The sequence below is a fragment of the Silene latifolia genome, chromosome X, assembly GCF_048544455.1.
Source record: "Silene latifolia isolate original U9 population chromosome X, ASM4854445v1, whole genome shotgun sequence".
Lineage (NCBI taxonomy): Eukaryota > Viridiplantae > Streptophyta > Magnoliopsida > Caryophyllales > Caryophyllaceae > Silene > Silene latifolia.
This window is the reverse complement of record NC_133537.1, coordinates 195,944,138-195,954,121: the sequence shown is the minus strand read 5'-3', so window position 1 is coordinate 195,954,121 and position 9,984 is coordinate 195,944,138.

Below are 9,984 nucleotides of genomic sequence, written 5' to 3'. Positions count from 1 at the left end.
AAGAAAGGTGTTTTAGTTTCGTGCATTGCAATATCTACAAAAGGAATCTAAGTAAATTGTGATAAAATGGTCAATGTAGGGATTAAGAGTGAATCCCTCTACAAATGATTTTGTCACAAGTTATGCGATAACAGTGGGAGCCTCTTTCAAGTTAAAGAGCTCAGGTCTAGTATGAAGTCTAGACATATACTTAGCGGAATTCATGTAATTAAATATGACATTGAATGGAAGGAAATAGCAATTAATTAAGTTGGAATATATGGATATCGGGTATATCCACTTGCCAAGCTTGTATTGCATTTTAACTAGTGTTATAATACACTAAAGATTATAGAATATGAAGTAGTAATAGTGTATTGACTATTCATATGTGATAATCACATTTATCGTTTGAGTTTTATTAAACTCACCCGCTACCTTGTCGTATCCGAATGGGTTGTAGAGACAAATTGAACCCCATTAAAGTGAACTGGATTGACATGGTATTCGCCCCTAGTTACCTATATGAGGTGACGTCTCCAAGTGACTAGAGTGTGATGCGATTGATGGCAAGTTCAAGTGCCATAGAGTCATATGGGATGACTAGTCGATCACATAGGCATCGTATGGGACAATCGTCGGGCTGACCGCTTATAGAGTTCTGGTAATTCATAAAGCCTGGTCGTGGCAAGAGCTACTATAGTATTCTTATGAGTCAATTCTTTTGACTAGAGACTATTCGCCCAAGTTGGCACAACTTCTGATTAGCTTTGATTTATACTCTACGATTTCGTAAATGAGGTCAAACTGGGTATATTTTGGGTTATGATGAACTGTGGCTGAACGAAGGGAATAGAGCGATAGGAATTGTCCACCCCTTGTCAGGGTTGTTTGAAATCTCAAGGCCACTCGAGGAGTAGTTAACTGGAAATGCGTGGCCACGCTCGGAAGGTATCTATGATAGATAATTCCGGTCAGACAGTTAATCTCCAGATCGAGAAAAACCACTCAAGATATGATCAAATGTAAGTACGACCTGCAAGGCACCTTACATTGAGTGGGAGATTGTAATAGGACAAGATAATTGGTGACGCACACTTGTCGAGGACAAGTGGGAGATTGTTGGGAAATGTGTCCTCAACAATAGTGCGATCACATGATTTAAATATCATAATTAAATCTCAAATTAAGAATACGTGAGGGATGATTTTTATATATATATTCGACTGATCATCATTAATCGGTAATGATTGGCTGACTAGAGTTTGACATTACTGTTGTGTGACGGTGGTGGTCAGTTGATCCCTTAAGGTCACACCTAATAGACAATTCCCTTAATGGATAAATTGATTAATTGTATGACGATACGAGGTAATCAATTCCTTAAAAGTGAACAATTTACTTGTGAGAGAGAAGAAGAATATCTTATTTTAATGGGATTAAATAAGATTTATTTTAGTAATAAAAATGCTTTATTACTAAAATTGCATATTGTTTGAGAAACAATAGAGATAAGAATGAATGGTTAATTATAATTACAAGATGTTGTGAATTATAATTTTATGACCCATTTTATTTATGTGATCAAGTATCACTAGTCAATTTATTGTATGAAATTTAATTAATTTGTAAAATGATATTTATGGGATAAATATGCATTAAATTAATTATTAACATGTAAAATACTACATGTGACATATTATGTGACAAATGACAAATTGACAAAATAAAATGGTAGTCCATTTTATGATGTATGGACCGAAATGGTGTGTGTGCTAATGGGTAGTGATTATTTTATATTATGTGATAATATTTATATAAATAATTGTACCTACCTTTATGTAGCCTTACACACCTAAGTTATTGATAAGAGAAAAAGAGAAAGGAGATTCCAATTTTTGTTTGGTTCCCCTTGCCTCTTCCCACCCGGTTTTCCAACTCTTATTATAGAGTTTTTTGGTCTTTTATCTTACTTACTCATTCATTCAAAGTATACATGCAAGAGTTTTTGCTCCTCCTTCTCTCTAGCTTTCTCCAACAAGTTTTTGGAGATTCACAAGTTCTTGTTTATATTTTCTAATATCAAAACTACATTACTAGTGTAGTAATAATAATAATATTAGAATCATTTTAAGGATACTAGTATAATAATCTAGTTAATTAGTATACTAGTTTAAGGGTAAGTCTTGGGTGCAATCTAAGGAGGATTTCTATACTTGGGATCTTGGAAGATCATCCATCATTATAAGCTCAAGAACAAGTGAAGGAAGGTGACCTTACTTGTGCCCAAAATTTTGAACCACCTAACAATGTAAGGAACATTGTTTTTCTTATAAATCTTTCATTTTGTTATGCATGCACTAGATCTAAAGAACAAATAATTAACAAGTTAATTAGTTCACTATTAGAGGAGTCTAATAATAGGTATATGAACCTAACAAGTCCGTCTATTTGGTCACAAATGTGGGGGAGGGTTGTTTGAGTTGTTTTCTAAACTACGAAGTATAAAGGAAGAGAAGTAGAGACAAGAGCAGTAAAGGCAAGAAAATAGGATTAAACTATCAGATAGAGAGGGACATGTCGGGAATTCGATTCACTACGGTAGTCTAGTGACTCAACTGTAAACGACTCAGACGAATTAATGTAAGACGGATGTGAAAAGGTCCTTTCGGTCCACTTTCTATCCTAAAATACCACTAACTTAACTTTCATTCTCGTCAGAGTAGTCTACTGTTCATAGCAGGTCTATTTAGTCCAATCTTTCGATCTAGGATTAATTTTAGCCAGATTAAAGAGATGACTCAGAAGCGTGCACTCAACTGAATCGATAAATACAATTAAATTGTTATGGTGACAGAATCTCATAATTAACTCATCTATTTCATTTACTACATCGTCACATTCCTAACGCAGATCCCCTAATCCCAACATGCAAGAGGTTTAGCTACTCATATCGCTATTAATAACAAAACTAACAACAGATGACGATTTAACAATAAACATGATGAAATAATCAATAAAGTGCATAAATGTAAATTAGGGCAAAGGAATAAATGAAGAAAACAAAGAGTTGAAGCAAACAAACGATTGATTATTACTAAGAGAAGAGAAAGGAATTACAATCGTGCGAATCCGGCGTAAAGAACAATCGAATCCGAGCAAAACAATTCCCAAAGTAAGGTTACAGTGAATAAGGAAAAGCAACGTAATAGAGTTCTCTGTGTAAAACTGATTAACATAAAAGATGATGCTAATGACCTAGTTAAAGTGTACTTAAATAGAAAATAACTAAGTTTTGCGAAATAAAACAAATCACGGGCTAATTAAAGCCCATAGCAGCGGAAACCACTCGATTGAGTGGAATAAAACCACTTGATCGAGCAAATCTCAGCAAAATCTACTCGGTCGAGTAGATAGTTACTCGATCGAGTAACTCTCTTTTCAGCAACTTCTGGATCGAGTAGAAAACTACTCGATCGACCAACTGGGTGAAGGAAATGTAGATTCATAAACATACTAACATACTCATATATGTCTAAATAAATTTGTCATAAAATTAAAACGGATTTTATGCATGCAAACAATAATATAAATAGAGGAGAAATCATGTCCTTACATTGTAGATTTCGGTTATATTGGGCACAAGAGAGATCACCTTTCTCTCTTGTTCTTGAGCTTTCCCTTATGGATGAACAAGATCTAAGTATAAGATCTCTCCCTAAGCTTTATACCCAAGGCTTCTCTTAATTTAATTAATATTACAAATACTAGTATAATATTAATCAAGGTAGAAAATTGAACCAAAAATATTGTTAACACTTTGAATATTTTCGGTATTAGAGAGAAGAAGAGGAGGATTTTTATTCTCTCTTAGAACACTAATTTTTGGATGAGCAAGTGAATGAATGAATATACAAAACATTTTGTATATTATTAGGTAAAAATATGAGAAAACCATCATAGGTTTTGTCTTCCCCAAAACCGTGTAAGAGGAGGCTTTTTAGAGAGCCAATGCATGGAAAAATTGTTCTTCACAATGAACAATAGGCTTGCATGGCTAGTGACTAGTGTAATCATCATGCCTTCCACTAATTACAATCAACATATAATTAGCTCATAAACCCTCTAATTTTCGGCCCACTTGGTAATATGGATTCCATATTATTTTTGTCAATTGTCAATATGTCACATGTCATATGTGACATAAATTTTGTTATGTATTTTTTAACATTTTAAAAATCAACGTATTAATAAAAATACATCACATACAAAAATCGACTTAGTAATTTCATAATTACTTGTGCCAAAATATTTTACCATTTATAAATCACAACAGATTGTATTTATAATAATTCATTCAATTTTGATTGTTTCTTTAAACAATAATTTCATCCGAGTAATGAAACAATTCGATTACTCAGACCGTATCTCATTTGATCGCATTTCAATATGATACGTAAATTTTACTTCCAAAATCGTCCGTCAATTTTCAAGTAATTTAATTAACTCGTAACGTTATACGATTAATCAAATAATCAATTAAGAGTATTGCCCTTTAGGTATGACCTAGGGGTCAATCGATCACCACCGTCACACGACGAGAATGTCAAACTCTAGTCGACCAATCATTACCGATATATGTTGACCAGATTGACAAGAACAATATTACTTCCCAATTGTATTCTTTAAAATGAGATTTAATAATGATATTTAAATCATGTAATCGCACTATTGTTGAGGACACATTTCCCAACAATCTCCCACTTGTCCTCGACAAGTGTGCGTTACCAATTCTCTTGTCCTATTACTATCTCCCACTCAATGCAAGGTGTCTTTCGGTCGTACTTGCAAGTGATCATATCGAGAGTGGTTTCCTCGATCCGGAGAATAACTGTTTGACCGGATTTATCCACTGGATACCTTCCGAGCGTGGCCACGCATTTCCAATTCATTACTCCTCGAGTGGCCCCGAGATATTGTTTTAACCCTGACAAGGGGATGGACAATTCCTATCGCACTCATTCCCTTCGACTAGCCACACCATCATAACCCAAAATATGCCCATTTGACCCCATTTACGAAGGTCGTAGTAACACAAATCAAAGTTAATCTGAAACCGAGCCATCTTAGGTGAATAGTCTTTAGTCAAAAGAATCGACTCATTTGAATACTATAGCGGCTCTCGCCACGACCAGGCTATATAAATTTGCCCGAACTCTATAAGCGGTCATTAGGCCCGACAAAAAGTTCCTAACATCGCCTATGTGATCGACTAGTCATCTCACATGACTCTATGGCATTTGAACTTGCCATCAATCGCATCACACTCTAGTCACTTCGAGACGTCACCTCATACAAGTGACTATGGGCGAATACAATGTTAATCCGTGTTCACTTTAACGGGGTTCAATTGTCACTACAACCCGTTTGGATGTAACAAAGTATAAAAGGAGTTTTTAAAGAAAAACTCGAACGACAAATGCGATTATCACATATGAATAGTCAATGCCTGATTACTATTTTATATCCTATAATCTAATTTGATCTTGCATGTAGTTGTTACTTTCAATTCAATTGAAATGACATGACTCATCATGTTTAGCCTTTGAGAAGGCTTTGGTTAGTAGGTTTTATCAATTTCTTGTACCTTACTCAACCTTACTACATACTCGTTTTCCTTTTTAATGTATACATTTGTATCACAAAACTTTCTGAGTACGTGTCGAGATCCAATCAAGACATAGGCCTTCTATCCTTAGAACACTCCCCACTGTTTTCGCAGTTAATGCAAGGACTTTTCCTTCTTGCACATCCCATGATTGCAAGTGTACTCAATTTCCGTTATAAATATCTCTCATTGTTCTTTATTGCCTAGAACGATTCTAGAAAATCTACTTCTTAATTAATATTGCCACAATGGTATCTTAACCATCCTAATGTGTTTTGATTATGGTTTTGTCGGAAACCATGCGCAACCTCAATTGTCAATTGTCACTTGTGTAACACCCTTACACAAAATTGCATCAAAAACACTTTGCTTTACTTCCTTAATGCTTCTGCAAGCACTTAAGGGTAATCTTTATAGCTTACTTGGTAAAGATTACTTAAATTCGATTTTGAAAACAGTTCATCATACTCAAAGCATATGAAGTGTTATACATCATTTCTTTTTAATTGATTCGGCAGCGGAAGCAAATGGAATCAATCAAATATGTTCGATTTAATTGAACTAGTCATGAATCTTATCAACATTAGACTTCTTACTGACGCTAATATCATGTGGATTTATCTTCATAAATCCGGATATTCAAGATGTATTATAATACTCCAAAAGTCTTAAATCATTCTCGATGATCAATATGTCATCCACATGTCGGACTAATTAAAATTTCCGTAACTCCCACTAAACTTCATGTATAAACACAACTTCTCGACATATCGAGAAATGTTTTATCACATGATCCAAAAATGTTGATTCCAACTCATTGATGTCCTACTTAAGACCCTCTCTTAAGTTTCACATTATCTTAGGATTGCAAGAATCTTCAAAACTCAAGACATGTATTGAATACATTCCTTCTAATTAAAGAAGTGGGTTTTAGATTCACTTGCTATGTATTTCATAACCTCATAATGAAACACAATCCCTAAGAAGATCCAAATAGACTTAAGCATTTCAGTTAGTGCAAAACCCTTTGCATCCAATCAAACTTTGAAATTTGTCTTTATTAGTGCAAAACCCTTTGCAACTAATCAAGCCTTTTTATTTTGGATTTTCATGGCTCTAAGCCTTATATTGAGTTGTGACTTAAACACTCTTATGTAAGTCATATGTTCATTACTTTCTAGAAGTAATCAATTTGAATCAAACGATTTCTTTGTAAGTTATAAGCTCTTTACTTTCTTAAAAGTAGCATGAATCCATCATTTTTAACAAGTGACGAATTTAACCTCCTAGGTTTTTGAAGAAACAATGTCTTACACAAAACGTCTCATGTAGCCAAGAAAGACCAGTTTCTTGCGACATAACATTCTCTGTGTCATTCTTTGTGGCTCTTGAATAATTTCTCCCACTCTGTCTTCTAAAAATAAACTTGTATTTTAGATAGACAGCTTCACGAGCCACAAACCCGTCGTACTCGTGATAATGGAAAAGGAAAAATGAGCATTTGTTTCTTGTGAAAACTTACAAACATGGTACTTTTACCATTTCATATCTCATATGATTCGATTTAGTGGAAAAATAATTTAGACAAAAATGATAAAATCCCCAAAAGGATCAACTAACTCAAGGTAACTTGATTGAAATCCAAACCATATCGAATAGCGTTTGATTTCTTATCTAATCACACATTATTCCATAATGCGTGCTAAGAGAGATTAACTTGTGATACTATATCACATTTCCTTTGGCTTATATCAAAGTCTTCACTTTGATAATCCCATCACGACTTAAATCGTGATTCCTTGAACTCTTTGAAATTCTTCAAAGATTTCTCTATTTACCTTATTAAGTGAACATATTAGCGTCAACTTAAATCGTTGGTAAAAGAAAATGATCAACCTATTTTGGATCGATGATATACATACTCGATCTCCTTTTCAACCAAAAGGCACGAGACATCTTGCTTTGAATACAAGATACGTATACACCATTAACAATCTAATGGTTTCAAGAGTACTCGATAACTCTTTATGTTCATCATTCCAAAATTTAAGGTTTAATCTTGGGTTACCAATTTGAATCTTACATCATCTACATGATATATCATTCTAGTTTGGTTTAGAATATAATCACCTTGATAATGGGCTAGCCATACATCAAATCGTGGTGTATAGGGTCACAAAAGTGAAAACCTCTTTTGTATCTTAACAAGTTTACATTCCTATTTAGAGTTTATGCACTTAATAGTCATAATTAAGTACAACTTTAAATCCAAAAACTAGATTGAGTACACAATTACTCTATCTCTCGACATCATTGTTGCTAGTCGTCATATTCTAATCATCCTATGTATCAAACATAATGATGAAAACCACCACCGGTTTCTAATATCGACGAAGTAGTACTAGCAAAATTTATGTTTAATCATATAAACATTTAACGAAGAAGGTCCCATTAGATGTCCCACAACTAACTTGTTGATTCTTCAATAATTTGGGGTAGTTTCCTTTCTCGTGTCTAACATTTAAGACAACGGAAACTTTATCGGTCGGGATTGATAGGTTTAGTATCGTCATTCTCAACAACTTTACTTTTAACATTACCTTGTATCAATTCCATTATAATCTTTACTTCTTGAACCTCGTCCTCATCTTAACAGGTTAAGAGAATGCTCCCACTCATTTCAATGAGTCTTTGCTTTGAGAAGCAAAATTGAATTCATGAAGAACACTCTTCATTTGTTCGTTTTAGTCTTAAAAACTTTCATTGAGGTGGTTGCATTATTTTGGTCAATTACGAATTCTTGACAAAACTAATTACCAAAATAATTTATCGCTTCAAGGTACTTAATTCAATTAAGTATATGAATAACAATCCATTGTAAGTAGAAGTGTTAGTCAAGAATCAAAAACCTGTTTGATAATGAATAACTTTAATCTATACTCTTTACAAGAGATCCTTAGCAATGGTTCATACGAGGTCTTTAGAAGAAAATTCATATTTTGTCTTTAGTTACGATGTTTTAATGGAGTTTTGAATCAAAATCGAAATGATATCGTATATGAATTGTGGTAAAGAAATAGAACAATATGATAACGGAATAGTGGAAAACAAAACATTCATCGTCATATTAATACTTGTAAGCAAGTATAGCATTTACATAGTGACCTCTACCCAACTATGATAAATGATTCCAAGATCCAAATTCATATTAACTTGGGCACGGGGTAGCCGATGAAACCCTTATCAATATAACTCGGTGGATTAACTCTTTAATCGATTCTACTTTTAGAACTCTCGGTCGATAAATTTACTCTAATATTTATCTATAGCCCAAAACACATCAACAAGGGCACGGGGTAGCCGATGAAACCCTTATTAATTACTTTTGTTGAGTTCAATCCAAATTTCGAATAAATGTGTCCATTATCCAAACCCACATTAACTTAGGCACGGGGTAGCCGATGAAACCCTCATCAACATGAATTCGGTGGATTAACATTTATCACCCACTTCCCCTACGTAACAAGGTTTGTACCCCGGGTAGCCGAGTGCACTCCCTCGCGAAATAGGTTTTCATGGTTTCTACTATTTGGTAAGGCTATGTCTCAATTAGTTGTTTTAGCGAGAGGTCATGTCAATTTATTATCTATCACGTTTTAAGTGAACTAAAGCGGTGAACTACGATAATTCGATTTGACACGGTCGATAAACTCGATAAAATAACAATGCATGTTTAGTTATGGCGATTTAGCGATGCATGTGACATAAAATAAAATGCAAGCATAAAAGTAAATAAATCCTAGTATGGCCTTTCCTAAAATAGAAAAAACTATTAATCTATTACATATTCGGAAACCAACTCCATTGGTCCCTTGAACTTCGGTTGTGGCACGCATCTCGAGGTAACACCGTCTTTATGTATCGCCATTCTTGAAGTAATCCGTCTTTTGGAACTCCGGAATGAATAAAATTACATAATAAATTACATAATTTCCTATTATACATTTGTAACTAAAATAAAATAAATTTATTAAATTACAAAACGGTGATACGAGATCACAATAAAAATTACAACGGAATCGATATTCCCATACATTTCGGGAAATACCAATTAAAATCTAAGGCCATACTAAGTAAAATTACATAATTCAAAATTACATAAATTAAAATTATGACAATCATAAAGAAAAATGCAGCATTATAATATGTATGAACATGCTCAATTTTTATGCTAAATCGCCTTTTAATTAGCCAATATCGTATATTAGTCGGTTTTTACGGATTTGCGTGATTTCAACATTTTATAATCACAAAAATGCATAAACTCATATTTATGC